This window comes from Chiloscyllium punctatum, chromosome 2 (assembly GCF_047496795.1).
Source record: "Chiloscyllium punctatum isolate Juve2018m chromosome 2, sChiPun1.3, whole genome shotgun sequence".
Classification (NCBI taxonomy): Eukaryota; Metazoa; Chordata; class Chondrichthyes; order Orectolobiformes; family Hemiscylliidae; genus Chiloscyllium; species Chiloscyllium punctatum.
In genome coordinates, this window is record NC_092740.1 from 116,918,183 (window position 1) to 116,938,126 (window position 19,944).

Here is a 19,944-nt window from a genome sequence, read left to right on the forward strand (position 1 = left end):
CTCAAGCAGATGCTTGTACGTGGCTCAACCCTCACTCCATGACTTGAGACCATGGTATAGTCTGATGCTTCAAATGGATACTCTGAGGGTATTGAACTGTTCAAGCTGTCATATATCTAATGAGATTTTAAACTGATGTCTGAGCAGTTCAGCTGGATGCAAAATATCCTGTTGGCATTATTCATGCAAGGCAGGAATTCTCCAGTGGCTCTTCTCCCTCAAGTAGCCCAACCTAAAACAGATTAAAAAGGGCTTGCATTTAGAGAGTGCCCATCACAACTACAAGATGCTGCATGTGTAGACAGAAGCGTTCATTGTCAAATGTATAAGTTGTCAACCCATATCAGTAGTGATATAAAAATCACAGGATATCAGACTCTGGAGAGAACTGACACTGTGTGCAGCCTCATTCTAAGCTTAATAGTGCAGATATTTAGCAAAATATCATTTGCAAATAAATCTTACCAACAACTTAAACTCTAGTAGTGTCGATAGATCCTAGAAAGGACAGAAGTTATTCTAAGACCTATCACCATGGAAACAAACCATGCAGATTTTGCATTGTTGTCATGTAGTTACTTTTGTAATGTGCAAATGAATCGGCCAAATTGTGAAGAGTGCAAGATTACACCGACAGCAAGGGATAATCATTTTTCTTTAGTGGCTAGGTAAGAGAATATTATTTGTGGATTTAATGAGGTACATCTTGCCTTTCTTCAATACGATACCATTGGATCTTCCAACATCGCAGGTTAGCATGTCATCTCTGTCATATCAATATCTCTGCCAACACAACACTCCATGAGATTATCATGTCATGTCCTTGTTCCAAACAGAACTATTCTGTTCAAAAATTAGTTGCACATTTGTTTAGATAACTGAAAATGCACTTCAAAATATATCCTATCAATGTAAAGAGCAAATGATCAAGACTTATGGAGACTGTTCAGTCCATCATGTCCGTACAGATGCCTAGCTAATCCTAGCTTCCTGTATTCAGCCCATACTCCTGCAGTTAAAGCACTTCAGTTGTATAGTGCAAATACCTACCACTACAGCCCTCCTGTAGTGATCCAGAGTGAGGCATTTGACCCTTTGGGTTTGCTCTATCATTTAAGGTGATCATGGGTGATCATATAAGTCAGTTCCTGATTTCTCCCTATACCCTTCCAAACATAAGAATTTATATGTAACTCCCCCTGAAAAACATTCAATGCTTTTGTCTAACTAATGTGCTGCACTTTTGCAGCCAGATGTCATGGCTTTTAGGATAGCAACATCAGCCTTATTTTGAGAGTCATCCAGTAAATAGCTTATGAACCCCCTGCAAAGCCTTCCCATTTTTCTGGTCTCCAAGGCTGGGTTGCATACTCCTGCTCCCAGTTCATATATTCTGGTGTAAACCTGTAGGGATCTGATGAAAGCACATGAAGTTATAAGGCCATAAGACATAGGAGCAGAAATTAGTCCATTCAGTCCACCGAGTCTGCTCCACAATTCAATCATGACTGATAAGTTTCTCAATTCTATTTTCCCACTTTCTCCCCATAACCTTTGATGCTCTTGGCAATCAAGAACTTATCTAGCTCTGTTTTAAATATACTCAATGACCTGGCCTCCACAGCCTTCTGTGGCAATGAATTCCACAGATACACCACTCTTTGGCTAAAAAAGTCTCTCCGTATCTTCGTACTAAACGGCCTTCCCTTAACTCTTAGGCTGTGCCCTCAGGCCTTTGTCTCTCCTGCCAATGGAAACACCTTTCCAACATGCTGTCTATTCAGGCTGTTCAGAATTCTGTAAGTTTCAATCAGACACCCCTTCATCCTTCTAACCTCCATCGAGTTTAGTCCTCAAACATTCCTCTTATGTTAAGCTTTTCATTCCTGGGATCATTCACTTGAACCTCCTCTGGACCCAGTCCAGGGCCAAAACATCCTTCCTGAGGTACGGAGCACAAAGATGCTCACAATACTCTAAATGTCATCTGACCAGAGCTCTATAAAGCCTCAAAAGTACATCCCCGCTTTTATCTTGTCCTCCTGAGATGAATGACAACATTGTATTTGCCTTCCTAACTACCAACTCATCCTGAAAGTCAACCTTAAGAGAATCCTGGATTAGCACTCCCAATTTCTGAATTGTGTCCCCATTTAGAAAATAGTCTATGTCTCTATTCTTCCTACAAAAGTGCATGACCTCACACTTTCCCACAATGTATTTCATCTGCCCCTTCTTTGCCCACTCTCCGAACCTGTCTAAATCTTACTGCAGCCTCCCTGCCTTCTCAATAAAACCTGCCCGCCCCCCTGCAAATGTAGCCAGGGTGCCCTCAGTTCCTTCATCCAGGTCATTAATGTATAAAGTGAAAAGTTGTGGTTCCAACACTGACCCTTGTGGAACACCACTAGTCACTGGCTTCCATCCTGAGAAGAACCCTTTTATCACCACTCTATGCATTCTGCCAGACAGTCAATCTTCTAACTGTGCAAGTACCTTGCCTCTAATATCTTGGATTATTATCTTACTCAGCAACCTCCTGTGCAGCATTGATCAAAGGTCTTCTGGAAATCCAGATAGATACTATCCATTGGCTCTCCTTGGTCTAACCTGTGACCAGTGGTGTGCTCCAAGAATTGGTGCTGTGTCCAGTGCTTTTCGTCATTTACATAAATGACTTGGATGTGAACATAGGAGGTATAGTTAGTAAGTTTGCAGATAACACCAAAATTTGAGGTGTTGTGGACAGTGAAGAAGGTTACCTCGGATTACAATGAGATTGTAATCAGATCGGCCAATGGGCCGAGGAGTGGCAGACGGAGTTTAATTTAGATAAATGTGAGGTGTTACATTTTTGAAAGGCAAACCAGGGCAGTACTTATACACTCCTGGTCCTGGGGAGTGTTGCTGAACAAAGAGACCTTGGAGTGCAAGTTCATAGTTCCTTGAAAGTGGAGTCTCAGGATAGTGAAAAAGACATTTAGTATGCTTTCCTTTGTTGGTCAGAGCATTAAGTATAGGAATTGAGAGGTCATGTTGAGGCTGATCAGTCCGTTTTTGAAATATTGTGTGCAATTTTGGTCCCCCTCCTTTTGGAAGGATGTTGTGAAACCTGAAAGGCTTCAGAAAAGATTTATAAGGATTTTGCCGGGGTTGGAGGGTTTGAGCTTTAGGGAGAGGCTGAATAAACTGGGGCTGTTCTCCCTGGAGTGTCAGAGGCTGAGGTGTCACCTTCTATGGGCTTATAACGTCAGGAAGGATATAGAGTCATGATTGGGTAAAAGTCATGATAGGGTAAATAGGCAAGGTCTTTTCCCTGGGTTGGGGTGTCCAGAACTAAAGGGCAAAGGTTTAGGGTGAAAGGGCAAAGATTTAAAAAAGACCTAAGGGGTGACTTTTTCATACAGAGGGTGGTGTACGTATGCAATAAGCTGCCAGAGAAAGTGATGGAAGTGCTGGAGGCTAGTAAAATTGCAACATTTAAAAGACTTCTGGATGGGTGTATGAATAGGAAGGGTTTTGAGGGATCTGTGCCAAACTCTGGCAAATGGGACTAGGTTAATTTAGGATTACTGGTCAGCATGGATGAGTTGGATCGAAGGGTCTGTTTCCATGCTGTATTTCTCTATGACTCTATAATTAAAAATGTTTCTGCTGGCTGAATGATTGATATCACATGACTCAGATTTAAATTAATTTAAGTTTATTGGCAAATGAACCAGAAGTGACACAAGAAGTGTTTAAAAAAAAGTAGGATTAGATGCAAATTCAAGTTAGTGTTCGAAAGGCAATAAGATAAATATTTGGAGAAAGAAAAAAGGGATAGATGGATTGTATTGGAGTCGAGTGGCAGTAGTAGGGTTAACTTGAGTTACCTTCAACTTCCATGTGCAGATTGCCCTCCTTCTGTGCTGCATTAATTCATTCGTTTGGATGCAAATGCACCATGAAGGCATTTGACAGAAGCTGTTGAGTGTCAAAGGGGACAAAGTAGGGATGAGATAAAAGGCTCAGAAATAGAAGCAGCACCAGTGCACATGATTTCTCTCCCTGGTCCTGAATCTTTTTGCCCTTTGAAGGGACAAGAACTCAAAAGAATACCCCCTGGTGATCAACTATATAGTGTGGGCTGAAAATTCACAGGTCTAATTTGAAAGATACAAACTTCTCTGGTTTTGCATTCTACAGTTTCTGTTCTTATGTCATATTGTATGATTTAAACATGAGAATTTGTTAATACAGTCAATGCCTTTGTGTATATTTTGTGAATGCAGTAGACTGATAGTTCCTGTTGGCTATGGTAATGCTCATGTGGTGAGATAAATGGAAATGCCGCTACTACTTTGTACCTTTGCTTTCTTCCAGGTGACTGTGCATTGGTTCATTGGCTGTAATACTATTTACTTAATGAAAAGAGAATGTGTCTCGACTGTGAGAGGGGTTTTCAATACAATTGCAAAACGCGGGAACAAAGGCTAAATACATAACTGTACATGTGTAAGAATGTTAACGTGATGTCATGACAGATTTGGTATGCATTGTGTAGTTGTTACTTAAAAACATATTCATGCTGAGATCATTTTGATCAGTTCAGAACAGTTAACAGCTCTTCAATGTAAATATTTAACAGATATAAGTGAATGCGCTATTATAAATAAATGATAACATATAGGACAAGGGACTGAATTAATCTCACTTATTTGCTAATTCTAATGTTTCAACAAGATCAAAGAGGAATTGTTAAAGTAAAAATAAATTATCTTGCTAGACTGACTGCTCTTTGTCCTATGTTTCACTATTATTAGTGTGAATTGAGAAAGTTTCTTTCATTTCCTTCTATTCTCTACCAGACAACCAGGCAGGATCTGCCTTTCTTCTCATTGTACTAGCAATAACTCCCAACATTCCTTCAAACTCCTGGCCTCTATCAATTAAAAGGACAAGGACAGCAGATACATGGGTTCATCCCTACCAGTAAATTCCCCTTCAAGCCTTGTACTGACCTGATATGGCAATATATCACCATGCCTTCACTGTCATCAGGTCAAAGTCATGGAAGCCCCTTCCATCTGCACTGTATGTATATCTATGCTCCAAGTCCATTAATTCCAAGGCCTGATAACATACATCCCAGAATATTTAAAGAAATGGCCCAGAAATAATGGATGCATGGTAGTCATTTTTAAAGATTCTATAGACTCTGGAACAGTTCCTAAGGATTGGAAAATAGCTAATGTAACGTCACAATTTAAAAAGGGAGGTAGAGAGAAAACAAGAAATTACAAAACAGTTAGCTTGACATTGGTAGTATGTAAAATACTACAGTTCATTATAAAATATTTAATAGCAGATCACTTGGTAAACAGTGATGGGATCAGATAGAGTCAGTATGGATTTACGAAAGGAAATCATGTTTGATAAATCAAGTGGAATATTTTGAGAATATAAAGAATATAATTGATAAGGGGGAGCCAGTTAGTGTGGTTTACTTGGATTTTTAGAAGGCTTTTGATGAGGTACTATTATAAAAGAATATCATGCAAAATTAAAGCACATAGGATTGGTTAATGACATGGATGGAGAACTGATTCACAGACAGGAAACAAAGAGTGTGAACAGATGTTTATTTTTCTCTCAGTGGCAGACAGTGGCTGCTGGGATCCTACAAGGGTCAATGTTTAAACCACAAGTACTCACAATATATATTAATTACTTAAATGAGAGACCTAGATGCAGTATTTCAAAGTTTGCAGACAACACAAAGCTATGTGTGAGGGTGAGCTATGAAAAGGTTGCCAAAATGCTTTAGTCTGCTTTGGACAAGTTGTATCAGTGAGAAATAAATGACACATGAAGTAAAATGTGAGCAAATGTGAGGTTATCCATATGTTGCAAAAATAAGAAGGCAGCTTTTTATCTGAATGGCAATAGGTTGGGAAAGGGAGAGGTGTAATGAGACCTGAGAATTCTTGTACACCAGTTGCTGAAAGTAAGCGTACAGATACAACAGATGATGAAGAAGGCAAAAGGTATGTTGGCCTTCACAGTGAGAGAATTTGAACAGAGGAGCACAGATGTCTTGCTGCAATTGTACAGGCCCTTTGTAACACCACACCTGTCGTGTTGTAGACTATTTTAGTCTCCTTATCTGAGGAAGGATGTTTTAGCTATGGAGCAAGTGCAAGAAAAGTTAACCAGTCTGATTCCTGGGATGGCAGGAACTATGTATGAAGTGAGATTGGATCAGTTACGGTTATATTCACTGGAGTTAAGAAGAATGAGGAGGTTTCATAAAAACCTATAAAGCTCCACCAAGAATAGACAGGGTAAACACAGGCAGGATGTTCCCAATGATCAGAACCAGTGGTCACAGTTTAAGAAAAGAGGGTAGGCCATCCAGGATTGAGATAAGGATAAATGTCTTCACATAGAGAGTGATAAACCTGTGGAATTCTCTACCGCAGAAAGTGATTAAGGACAAAACATTGAATGTTTAGCCAAAGTTGTTAAATATAGTTCTTAGGATTAAAAAGATCAAAACGTATGTGGAGAAAGCAGCAACAGGTACTGAGCTAGATGGCCAGCCGCGATCATATTAAATGGCTGGCAGACTTGAATAGCTGAGTGGCCTACTCTGGCTCCTACTTTCTGTGTTTCCATGTTTAATGTATACTTACGACAATTTAGAAAGACCTTAATTTAAACAGTAAAAACAAAGATTCAATTTTCTGTTACCTTGTGTCATTTATAGATCCTCAAGCCCTGTGAAGTCCCACTCATATCCTAACTTTACGATTTTTCACCCAGCTAACTTTCCCTAGTTTTGATGGCCAGCTCTGAAGACTGGATCCTTTTCAATTTTCACAACTCGGAGATTTCATCCAAATAAAAACTCACGGTCTGGAGATTTCTACAAACTAACCTGCTCCTCTGCTGATATGAAATGCTTTTTCTGAAACCTGATTCTGGCTTTGGACCTCAGTTTATGTCATAAAACTCAACATTTATAAACATTCAGCAATTAACCGTCCTGGTATCTGATTGAGGAATTTAACTTAAATTTCATACTTTCTGGGAAATGATTTATTTAATTCCCATTCCAACTTATTGTCTAAACTCTTATTAAACAAAAACCAAGCGAGTTATCTTCACAGAACTGAAACCAAAATTTCTTTGAGTTCCACTTTTGCAATCAAATACTTAAACTATCAACTTATTTCACATATAATAGAATTTAAATAATCCATTTGAGGGCCCAGATAATATATGCAAAAACCTGTTATCATTTAAAACAAAAAGTCATGTTGGCTCATAAATGCCTTCAGTGTAGTTATATCATGTGATCTTATATTGGAGGTATGTAGGCCAATAGTAATCTTCCTTAAAAGACTACAGAACTAGATGGATACTTACAACATTTAACAATTGTCTTGTGGTCATTATTCGACTCTTATTTTTAGATTTTTTTAATTGAAGTTAAATTCTACCATCTGCTTCGGCAGGACTTGAAACAAACTTGAAACAGCTTGGGTCACTGCATTAATATTCAGGTTATTATGTCATTCGTTATTTCCATATTTGCCTCCCTCTTGCTTGCATATCAGTTGGCAAAAGATCTGTGGAAATCTCACATCGTTAGCTGAACAGCCTTGAAATTTATGTGCAGTCTTTTCCAAAAAATAGCTCATGAAAATACCAAGTGCCAACTTTTGTTTTTAATTCATTCACAGGATTTGCTCACAAAGACTAACATTTATTCTTCGTCCCTAATTGGCCTTGAGGAGGAGCTGGTGAGCCACTTTTCCCAGAAACTGAGCAGATTGTTAGCCTCTTTCAGAAGTTAGTTAAGAATTAACCGTGTGGATGTGGTTTTGGAGTCACGCATGGGCTAGTCTGGCAGAATCCCTTCCCTCAAGGAGAGAACAGAGCAAGGTTTTGTTTTAAAAAGTAAAATGAACCAAATTAACCAATCACACAAGCTGCAAACACTGCTGATCTGTTACTGTAATAAAATATCAAGAAGAGGTGGAACAAGGGAAGAAACTAATGCACTGCAGCATTTGTGATGCCCACCTCTCTCTGAAAGCTTGGAGGTACTTGTGGAGACTGCATGCTCTCTATCTAAGGACATACAGATGCTGACTTAGCTGTGAAAGGGAGGTATGCACTTAGGAACTACTACCCCCTCCAAGGCCCATTGCCTGAACTTGTTGATGGCTACTTTAGCCATGATCAGAACCATTGAGATACCCACGTATGGTTCTCTGACTTATCTGTACCCGTCCACACCGACTGTCCAAATTGGTGGAAGCGTGGAGCCGAAGTGTAGCCATAAGAATGATAAAAGTTTTTTACGGAAACAGAACAAGAGGTACAACTGTTCCATAACCAATGCATGCATGGTCCATGGATTCCTCGGCACCACAGAATAAATAGCTGGCATGGGAGTCTATGAACCACCTTAACCTATGATATTACAGGATTACTATGTGCACCACTTCCCCAATGGAAAGTAAGAGATTTCCCACATTGAGAGCCCTCCACAGGGGATCCCAGCCACCTAGCAGTAAAGTGGAATGCCATGACACATCCAGGTGGTGGATAAATGAGTAGAAATGGATGGCGTGCAGCAGCAGCACAAAGAGGAAATTCCTCTACAGCAGATGGAAGACAGTGGAGGGAATTTTCATGAGGTGGTTCAGATTGTGGGATGTCAGCCCCTGAGGGTGTTTCTGGAAACTGGGGCCAATGTGAAATTTTGTCTGTGCTGGGGTATAGGTGGGATACCACAGCTGTCCTGAAAATTCTCTAACCAGTGAATCACATGAAGTCCCTGCATCACTATATTCAATGTGATGGGCAGCAATGAGCTAGAAATCCACTGCCACTTGACTCACCAGCTTCTGCAGTAACATCTAGCCCACTCCTCAGCACATTGCACCTCTGGTTACCTCTGTGCTCCAACTCTCCTTTCCACTAGCCACTTGAACATGGGTATCTCAATAGTGAGAAGACTCAATGCAATTTAACCATGATCCACATGTCAATCAGGCTCTTGTCATCATTCTGAGGAATACTCAAAGACGTTTGCAATCTATAAACAGGAATTATATGTTTTAGCTCCTGTAACAAACCTGGTGGAAGAAATGTAACATAGGGCACACTATCAAGGAGGGGGGTCAATGTGAAAGTATCACTGCAGGGTCTAAACATGGAATGTTGATATCTGGGTCTGAAGGAAGACCAGTGACTGAAAGTCCTTCTTAATGGGAGACACTCAGAACCTCTGCAGTAACCCAATGCATCTCCTTGTCTTGGAAGAAAATAACCAACATTTTTGTGACAAAACTAAGGAGAGGGGTCAAAGGGATGAGCCACTACTACTACACGGAGGCCACCAGCTGGTTTATGACCTGTGCTTGACCCTATAAGATATCACTCAAACCACACCTGTTCAGTGTCCTAGGTGAGTGGAGACTCTGCCCTCTAACTCTGGCCAGTTCTCCAGCCAGGGTTCCTCAGCTAGGCTAAGGTGGATCCCAGATAAAGGAGTTGTGTAGTTCCTTCCTCCAGCGAGGAGTCCATCTGCTTCTAACCACCCAGATGTCCAGTACATGTGGTCCAGTTGATCTTGGTGGAACAGAAAGCTGATTGTGCTTCTTGGCAATCACCCATCCTCTGCAGGTTAGTTAGGTCAGTGAACTTGAGCAGCATATCATCAGTGAGAATGAGCTTTCATGACAATTAAGTTAAATGGTTATAGCTTTTTTATTTCAAAATTCCAGATTCACTTAACAGACTTAATTTACATTGTTTACCTGCTGTACTGGAATTTGAATACATGTTTCTAGACAGTTAGTCTGCACCTCCAGATAACTACATCAGGAACATAACCGCTCTAATGTTTTCTCAGTATTTTCAATGTCTGAGAATTAAACTGACCCTGAGACAAAGTCCATTTATGTCCAGCTCAGCTTCTTCTGAAGGCCCTGACCCTCAGATGGCTTGTAAAAGCCCTGGGACAATAGGCAATGGAAAGAAAGGCCTTTTTCAGTTGTTAGGAGGAAGTGTGGTGCTAAGAAGGAGTAGATTGTTTGTGTACATTCTGGAATTCACTGCAATAAAATAGACTGCGCAGTTTGTTATTGATGGAGGTTGGAGCCATACAAACAGAATACACTGTTGTGGTGCTGAATCCTTCAGTCAGGTATTGATTAATGACACAGTCATGCAGAGGTAAAGAGAGCTGATGTGTAATAAGAGGAAATGGCAACTGACTGAACAGAATGTCTCCTTATTTCAGCATTGACTGGTAGGAGAGAGAACCGTGGTATTAAAAATGGGCTCCATACTCCGATATGTCTGACATTAAATCTGAGTCACGTTCGCTTCACTTGGTGATGCTGCTTCCCTTCTAAGTGCATGGTACATCAACTCTCATTAACCAATGGTTAATTCTCCTTATTTCTGATTCCAAAAATATTGTTCACGATGCCTCATAATAAGTCTTCAGTATTGCTATTGATGGCTGTGTCCTCTTCCACTGTGGGGAAGAGTGGATCAACAGAAATGGAAGATGCAGAACATCAATCATCCAAGGGACACAAAGAGGAGGAACCAGAAATGGCCTGGTACCGTAGCATGCATCTGAGCTCATCGAGCATGTTTCAGCAAATCAATAAAGTTAAAAATTCCTTTATGGGACGTAGGTGACACTGACGAGATCAAAATTTATCACCAATCTTCAATTTCCATTGAAAAAGCAGTGATGGTGACGTAGTATTCCTGAACCAATACTATCCAGGGAGAATGAAGGATGTAACAAAAAGAGGCTAATTGAACTAAGAGTTCAAATAAACTATTTCATTCATTGATATAAGCATGAGCATAACATCATTAACATTGTTGTAAACTCAAGTGTATTCCCTAATGAAAATAAGGATCGGTGCTGAGCCCTCTACTTTTTGTCATTTACATAAGTGATTTGGATGCAAGCATAAGAGGTACAGTTAGTAAGTTTGCAGATGACACCAAAATTGGAGGTGTAGTGGACAGTGACGAGGGTTACCTCTGATTGCAACAGGATCTGGACCAGATGGGCCAATGGGCTGAGAAGTGGCAGATGGAGTTTAATTCAGATAAATGCGAGGTGCTGCATTTTGGGAAAGCAAATCTTAGCAGGACTTATACACTTAATGGTAAGGTCCTATGGAGTGTTGCTGAACAAAGAGACCTTGAAGTGCAGGTTCATAGCTCCTTGAAAGTGGAGTCGCAGGTAGCTAGGATAGTGAAGAAGGCGTTTGGTATGCTTTCCTTTATTGGTCAGAGTATTAAGTACAGGAGTTGGGAGGTCATGTTGCGGCTGTACAGGACATTGGTTGGGCCACTGTTGGAATATTGCGTGCAATTCTGGCCTCCTTCCTATCGGAAAGATGTTGTGAAACTTGAAAGGGTTCAGAAAAGATTTACAAGGATGTTGCCAGGGTTGGAGGATCTGAGATACAGGGAGTGGCTGAACAGGCTGGGGCTGTTTTCTCTGGAGCGTCGGAGACTGAGGGGTGACCTTATAGAGGTTTACAAAATTATGAGGGGCATAGATAGGATAAATAGACAAAGTGTTTTCCCTGGGGTCGGGGAGTCCAGAACTAGAAGTCATAGGTTTAGGGTGAGAGGGGAAAGATATAAAAGAGACCTAAGGGGCAACTTTTTCACGCAGAGGGTGGTACGTGTATGGAATGAGCTGCCAGAAGATGTGGTGGAGGCTGACACAATTGCAACATTTAAGAGGCATTTGGATGGGTATATGAATAGGAAGGGTTTGGAGGGATATGGGCCGGGTGCTGGCAGGTGGGACTAGATTGGGTTGGGATATCTGGTCAGCATGGACGGGTTGGACCGAAGGGTCTGTTTCCGTGCTGTACATCTCTATGACTCTATGACTCTATTCTGTCTTTCTAATTCATTTTCCCTTTCTCCCTAATGCCAGCTGTTTGTTCTGTACTGTGACACATGGAATGGCCAATGCAGGATTTGGAGCCTCAGTCCCTTCCTTAATGGCACCGTGTGGGAGGGGAGACTTCACTATCTGAGATTAAGACAGCATATGTAATCCTGTATATATTAGGGAACAGAGCTATTGCCCAAAACGTCAATTCTCCTGCTCCTTAGATGCTGCCTGACCTGCTGTACTTTTCCAGCGCTACACTCTCGACAAAGGGATGACAAGGAAGGGCTTCATCAGAGGAACCCCCATTAACCTGGTGAAGCCATCAAATGGGACTACTTCCATACTAAACAAAACAAGCAGCAAGTGAGAGAGTTTAGCAATCCCACAACCAACAGATCAGTTCTAAGCTGATGGTGGTGGGTGATTAAACAACTCACTGGAGGAGGACGCTCCTAAGATATCCCTATCCTCAATGCTGGATGAGTCCAGCACATCAATGCAAAGAATAAGGCTGAGGTTTTCGCAGCCATCTTCAGCCAGAAGTGTCAAGTGTAGGATCCATCTTGGCCTCCTCCAGAAAGCGCCAGCCTTACAGATATCAGTCTCCAACCAATTCGATTCACTCCACATGTTATCAAGAAATGTTTGGAGGCAACTGATACTGCAAAGGTTATGGGACCTGACAACATTCCAGCAATAGTACTGAAGATTTGTGCTCCAGAACTTGCCGCTCCCCTAACCAAGCTGTTCCAGTAGAGTTACACCACTGGCATTAACCTGACAATGTGGAAAATTGTCCCAGGTATGCCCTGTGTGTAAAAAGTAGGACAAATCCAACTCAACTCCAACAGTCTACACTTGATCATCAGTAAGGTGATGGTAGGTGTCATTAACAGTACTATCAAGCAGCACCTGCTCGACAATTACCTGCTCAGTGCCGCCTAGTTTGGGTTCTGCCTGGGCCACTCAGCTCCTGACCTCATCACAGCCTTAATCCAAACATGGGCAGAAGAGGTGAATTCCAGAGGTCAGGTGAGAGTGACGGCCCTTGACATCAAGGAGTGTGGCATTAAGATGCCTGAGCAAAATTGGAATCAATGGGTATTGGGGGCAGACTCTTCGATAGTCGGAGTTATATCTGGCACATAGGAAGATGGTCATGGTTGCTGGAGGTCAGTCATCTCAGCTATAGGATATCTCTGCAGGCTTTCCTCAGGGAAGTGGCCCAACCATCTTTAGCTGCTTCATCAATTACCTTCCCTCCGCCATAAGGTCAGAAGTGGGGATATTCAACTTTGATTGCCCTTTAGACCCAGGTTCAATTCCCGTCTCAGGCGACTGACTGTGTGGAGTTTGCACATTCTCCCCGTGTCTGCGTCGGTTTCCTCCGGGTGCTCCGGTTTCCTTCCACAGTCCAAAGATGTGCAGGTCAGGTGAATTGGCCATGCTAAATTGCCCGTAGTGTTAGGTGAAAGGGATAAATGTAGGGGAATGGGTCTGGGTGGGTTGCGCTTTGGCGGATTGGTGTAGACTTGTTGGGCCGAAGGGTCTGTTTCCACACTGTAAGTAATCTAATCTAAGACAAAATAAATGCAGTGGCTACAACAGCAGGTCAGAGGCTCAGAATACTGTAGCAAGTAACACACATCCACTCCTCAAAGTCTGTCCACCATCTACAGGGCACAAGTCAGGAATGTAATGGAATGCTCCCCATTTATCTGGATGAGTGCAGCACCAACAACACTCAAGAAGCTTGACACCTTCCAGGACAAAGCAGCCCATTTGATTGGCACGACATCCACAAGCATCCACTCTGTCCACCACCACCGATGCTCAGTAGCAGCAGTGTGTACTGTCTACAAATTGCACTGCAGAAATGCACCAAAGATCCTCAGACAGCACTTTCCAAACCCACAAACACTTCCATCTGGAAGAACAAGGGCAGGAGATGTATGGGAACACCACTACCTTCAGGTTTCCCTCCAAGCCACTCACCATTCTGACTTGGTAATATATTGCTGTTCCTTCACTGTCAAAATCCTGGAATTCTCTTGACACTTTGGGTCAACCCACAGCAAGTGGACAGCAGTGGTCCAAGAAAGCAGTTCACTCCCACCTTCTCAAGGACAACTAGCAATAGGCAATAAATGATGGCCAGCCAATGATGCCCATATCACACAAATGAATAATTTTTAACAAAATATTATTATGTGGGTTTCCTCCATTTTCTGTGTTATAGGCCTTGCATTTCCCTCCTGGTCAATAGCTGGAGAACATTTTCTCTGTATCTCCAAGATGCATTTAGCCACCAAGGTGAATTGTTATTCCATTCAACGAACTGTTGTTTCCAGCACAAATCACTGACACAATGTCGCACCATGCTAGAAATTGACTTCTCCAACTGTCTCCAAGGGTCCACACTATAAACCGGAAATACTAACAGAAGCAATTACACATCTTGTTGCTGTTTCACAAGTTCCCTATTCATGGGATGATCCCGGAGGCTCAGCATTTTGATCAATATGAGAAAACCTTGCTGTTGCTTTCCCTCTCATGGGATCTCTGCTTCGCTGTCTCTGTCAGCAGGAAGTGCTGCTGCTCTCAGCTGATGTGGATCCCCCCTGCCATTTGACAACTGATCACTGTTGATGTACCCATTGATGTGTACGTATCTGCCCTGATGGAGGATGCACATGAACCATGTTATAGTTCAGCCTTACAGCACACATCCTCCTCTAAGGATCCATTGCTCCACTTCCTTCATCAGATCCTCTATCATCCTTGAAGAAGGTCTGTGGATATTAACTCAAGATTGCAGGTTTAACCAAAATGAAGTCACAGAAATGACGAAAAACACATGAAGCTTGCTGATGACCTCATGATTAGAAAGGTTGCCGATTTTAATGTGTTTCTGTGCTTTGCTGAAAGAATCTGTGTATGTGTTTAGATTGGAGTATTGTAACTCAGCAATAATGGACTGTCACAGTAACAATGGAAAAAAACTGAAGTTTTGGTTAAAATAGATGTATTGAATCAGATGTGTAATGTTTATCAGCTGGATTTTGGATTGTTGTGAACTTGTGCTTTGTAAATATCATGCAATTGATTGGATGACAAGAAAAAAATGGTGAACAGTGAGAGCAAGTTTAATTTTATGTCAAATTTTATTGTATGGAAATTATATTTTTAAAAAACTGCCTAACAACATAGTTAGCTTATTCAGGGAAGAGGTAATCTGATCAGTGGCTTAAGGTTTAGATGGAGTGGGCTGATCACCCGTTCTGCATACAATTCTATTACACTGACGTACTTATGTATTGTAGGATTTGTCTGGTTAACATGCAAAGTAATCTTTTTCACTAATCCATGTGACAACAATAGATTAAATCAAATCAAATTCTGGTTTGATCCTTGGACAAGACCACATAAGTTGTGTTCACTTGTAACTGTAAATATTTTATGGGTATTTATAGCATTTTATACAGTGTACGTTGCTTTAATAAACAACGTTGCATTTTTCCATTGTTAGATCCACCTTGGGTTATTGATAACTAGAGTAAACCTGATGGACCAAGGAAAGTGGAAATAAAAGCCTACAGGTCTCAAAAGGTGCAAGACAAAAGTTACTGTGGACATCGAGAAGAGTGCAAACTCGACAGTGCATAATGTGTTATTTCAATTAGTGAAACTGTCAATTCAATGTGAGTAACTGTTAAGCTCCCAGTGGTAGCATGATATTTAATGCTGTCATCTTTGCTCTGGACCTCTCCATCTCTCAATCACTGATAGCTAATATGTGCCACCTTGCAGGCAGCTTCTTCAGTGGCAGTCAGGAAAACAAGTCCATCTTGGTCCTCTGCTTTTACCTATGAATCTATAAACAACGAGCAGGAATAGGCCATTTGGCCCTTTAAGCCTGTCCTATTACTTAACCAGATAATGATTGATCAGATTAAAGCCTCAAATCCATATTTCCAACAATCCCCGAAACCTTTTACCTTCTTATTTATCAAGAATCTATCTGCCATTGCCTTAAAGTTATTTAAGAACCCTGTTTAACCAACTTTCTTGTAGCTTTATTTCAAAGATACATATCCCTGTGAGAGAAAAAAAATCATGTAAACAGTGTCAGAAGTCACATGACACCAGGTTATAGTCGAACAGGTTTATTTAAAATCACCAGCTTTTGGAGTGCTCCTGCTTCATCACCTGAGGAAGATGAAGTCCAACACCGGCATCTCCTAATCATACAAACAGTGAGCCTGCGTCCTTGATTGTCCCGCGGGAAGAAATGTCCACTCCACATCCAATGCGTCATGCCCCCTCATGATCTTATATGTTTCAATCAAACACCTAACCTCTGCAATCTTTCCTCAGGAAAACCTTAATGATCTCAAAATTCTTCCTGGAATTGTACACACTCTTCAGAAATAAGAGAAAGTAGAACATTATGATTGTGAGGATTGGAATGTATGGAGAGAGATAGACTGTGGACTGAGAGCATTTGAGATGGATGACTAAGGATGTGTGCTAGGGTTAGTTGTTCAGCTGGAGAATTGAGGATGTGCCTGAAAACAATGGAATGTGTGGAATGGCATAATATGTTACTCAGTGGAGTGCTGAATTTGAGAATGAAGATGAAGTCAGGAAGGGATGGATGCTATCTTAAAATAGAGCAATGCTCACCTTAGTAAGGGCAGTAAGAAACTATCTGTTCAGTTCACCACAATCTGGCTACTTCTGGTCGCACCCACTTTGTTTGGTTTACTGAATTCTTTTTAATTGTTTTGCACTATGAAGTGTTAATATTAATTTGTCAGTAAGATAGCCTACATCATCTTTGAGTGATCATGTAAGATCATGTGATTACTATGTGATAGTTTTGTTTAGTAGCTTTATGGCAGAGATAAACATGTATTTGCCATGTTTAAATAAAATATAATGTTTGCCTCTATCAAGACTTCTGCAATCTTTACTGATCCTTGCAAAGCAAAATTCTTAGGAAACATCACATCCCTTCTGGCCCTTACCATCTCCATCATGACCATCAGGGAAAACTCAAAGGACTAACCAGAGTAGGGGTAGCCTTTCCACACCTTCCTTCCATTTCTCCATCTCCAATATATTTACAAACACGTCTTCCTGACCCGGCCATAGTCTCTTTAAACAGAGATCATTAATTTACAGTTTACAGGAGCACATCACACTTGCATTCTGTCAGTGGTCAGGAGATCTGAAAGGAGGATGCTAATGCAATCCCTGAGTGAAAGAGATGTGTCAAAGCGAATGGACAGAGCGAATAGTTTGTGAACCCATTGCTGGTCTCCCCAGTGGGCGTGAGTCTATGAGATTAACATTTACTCCAATAGGGCTAAATCCCTTTGCAGTCCCAAGAATTTGTTTTTCTTAAATTGACTCTTGGAATATTGGCATCACTGGGAGGACTGTTTCTCACTCCAAATTGCCCTCAAAGTGGTGGATTGTCTTTTTAAACATTGGTAGTCCAATGTGCTCCCACAATAAAATTGGATAGAAATTTCTATGATTTTGTTAAATTGCCATGGAAGGGACAATATATGTATCCATGTCAGGACAGTGTATGCATTTGCAGTAAGCTTGGAGGTAATACTATCTGAATGACCGGTCATCCTAATCTTCTAAATAATGGTGGTTTTGGATTTTAGTGGTGCTGCTGATAGAAGATAGGTACAGACCAGAAGTTGCATCAATGCAGATGTTCCTCTATCTCCACTTTCAGATTTCACACCTCCAAATGAACTGAATCCACACATGTTCAACTCATAGCTCAAGTGGTCTGTACTACAATTGTACTGCACCTCACTAACATACAGATTAGGAAAAAGGTTTTTCTGTAAATAGAGTCATACAGACTGAAACAAACACTTTGCTCCAACCAGTCCATGCCAAACATAATCCCAAACTAAACTAGTCCCACCTGCCTGCTCCTGGCTCATACCCCACCAAAATCTTCCTATTCATGTACTTATCTAAGTGTCTTTTAAACATTGTAACTGTGCCTGCATTCACCATTTCCTCAAGAAATTCATTCCACAACCGAACCACCCTCTGTTTAAACAAATTGCCCCGCATGCCTTATTAAAATCTTTTTCCTCTCAGCTTAAAGATATGCCTCCAATTCTTAAAATTCCCCATCCTCGGGACAAGAGACCTACCAGTAACCTTATCTATACCCCTCATGATTTTATAAACCTCTGCAAGGTGACCTACTAATCTCCAGTGAAAAATGGTCCCAGCCAATCCAGCCTTTCTTTATAGCTCAAATTTTCATCTTGAACTTTTATTAGATTTCAGTCAGAGGAATATGTACAGTTCAGGTCTTGTGTGCACCAAGATATTGAAGAAGGTGGAAGAAAAATGTTTATTAAAATGATACCAAGCTGGTGCATCTTAATGATCAGAAAATAATAAAAGGTTGGGTCTATTTTCTTGAGGAGAATGTTCAGAGATAATCATAAAGAGGCCTTTAAAATTAGATGTGGCAAGCATCTTTTAATGTGAGACCAAAACAGTCATCACAATTATTAGCTAGGCGAAAGTGAGGACTGGAGATGCTGGAGATCAGAGTCAAGATTAGAGTGGTGCTGGAAAAGCACAGCAGGTTAGGCAGCATCCAAGGAGCAAGAAAATTGATTCAAAAGCCCTTCATCAGGAAGCCCTTCATTATCACTTATATCTTGACAATTATTAGCTCGTCACACATAAAAACAATGAAGAATTTCAAGGACAGCTCACTCCCAAAAGTGGTCAAAATGCAGAATTAGCTCGTTGAGGCAAATAGTATACTTACATTGCTGGTAGAGCCTAGCAGGTCTGACAGCATCTGTGAAGAGAAATTAAAGTTAACGTTTCAGGGCCAGTGGCCCTTCCTCAGTCACCAGACCCAAAATGATAACTTTGCTCTCTCTGCATAGTTGCTGCCAGACCTGCTGAGCTTTTCCAACAACTTTTGTTTTTGTTTCTGATTTACAGCATTGGCAGTTCATTTGGTTTTTAATTTAGATACATTTTTGGGGTTTCTAGACAAACAAATGTGAGGGAGGAGTGGTTGGATTGGTTAATAGGATGACATGTAGATGAGTTGGGAGAGGCTCATGTAGAGCTGTCGAGATTCAGTTGGGCTGAATGGCCTGCTGTAGTGTTGTAATTCCATGTAATGTGAGGAAAGGGAATCAGTTCATTATCCAAAAGCTTCATGCTAACTGCAAACCATAGCAGTTATTTTGCAGAAATAGTGGACTGAAAATAAGCCCTTTTTCTAAGAAATGCAATCTCTTTTTCTCAGCATTTCCTCTCCTAGTCACTTTAACTGACTGTCAAACATCAAGTGATTTGCTGAAAATCTAGTGATGAGTGAATGTGCTCAGCACATTGAATTACAGGAATGGTTTTCTCTTTATGTTCAAAATGACTCAAGCTGCTTCACTGCTTAAAATAGCAATTTTATTTCAATGTCAGGCCAAGTGCTCCATTCAAGCCCTTAAATTTGCTTTATTCTGGCAGCTGAGGTGAAAGGTTGTGACAATGGTGAGGGCTTTTAGATGAATATGCTGTGTGCGTAAAATCAGCAGAAAGGTATTAAAACTGCATGGTTCATATGTTGCTGTTTGGAGCTGTTCGGTCTTTGGTCACTGAACTTATTTCATATCCTTCGGCATCAATATTATCTTTCAAGACTGACTTGTTAAAATAATACTGTTGCTGTTACGTAGCCTTTGGGTCGCAAAGAAATACTCTATTTTATCATCAAATCATCTCATCTTTCGCTCTCAATGTTACTGGCTGGGATCTTGGCTTTGTGATAACCTACCCCAATGGCTAAGTCTTTGAGTATGAACAAGGATTATGTCAGATTCTCTCTATCACACCAAGCAGGCAAAACACACACAGAAAAGAGATACTTCTAAAGCTGTTTACCCCGACAGTGGGAGTCAGTGGACCGTTTTTGAAGCTTTTTA